Below are 741 nucleotides of genomic sequence, written 5' to 3'. Positions count from 1 at the left end.
GGATGAGTCTGGGAGTGTGAGGTATGCTCCTTCATTGGCACAGGATACCAGGGAAGGCCCAGTCATGTCACGGATGCCTGTGTCAGCCAAGATTTCCTCTAAGAGGCTGGGTGTGCAGGAGAGACATGGATGTTGCACAGTGAATACAGAGGCTCCCATTGGTTGAAGGCCCCTATGAGTCACGGGCCGGCAGCACCAAGGCCAGTGTGCGGCCTTGGGTGGTGATGCAGTGGTTGGTGGTTGAAGTCACGGCCCATGGGGCGTTCTGTGCCCCTTGCCCGCCTCTCCTTTCCAGTTACCTAGCGCATCCCAGCACAGAGGTTTAAAGATCCCTGGGGGGTGTCGCCCATCCGCCTTGGGGTCGGGATGGTCAGGCCTGCTGGAAGTTGGGAGGTGCCTCCTGTCTCCCCTGGGCTCAGCCATCCCTTGAGGTGCCCAGATGGCGTGGCACATCATGGTCACTGACACCGTGGCCGTTGGGAGGGAGCTACCCTGCAGTCATCGTGTGGGCTGTGACTGTGTGCGGTGCATGTGCGCCCCCCCCCCCGCGTCCCCGGGGGAGGGTGGGAACCCCCCGGGCGCCTGTGGGGTTTGTCCGAGCACGCCCTGGCGGGTCGGTGCCGGACGCCCCGTCGTGTGAAACCTTTCCCGACCCCTCCGGTCTGCTGTTTTGTGTCCGACTTGGCCGGCCAGAGGCAACCCCCTCCCCCAGCTCCCCCCTCCGGGGAGGGAGGCGGGGGT

Source organism: Bubalus bubalis, chromosome 5, assembly GCF_019923935.1.
Source record: "Bubalus bubalis isolate 160015118507 breed Murrah chromosome 5, NDDB_SH_1, whole genome shotgun sequence".
NCBI classification, from domain to species: domain Eukaryota; kingdom Metazoa; phylum Chordata; class Mammalia; order Artiodactyla; family Bovidae; genus Bubalus; species Bubalus bubalis.
Note: the sequence above shows the minus strand (reverse complement) of the source record.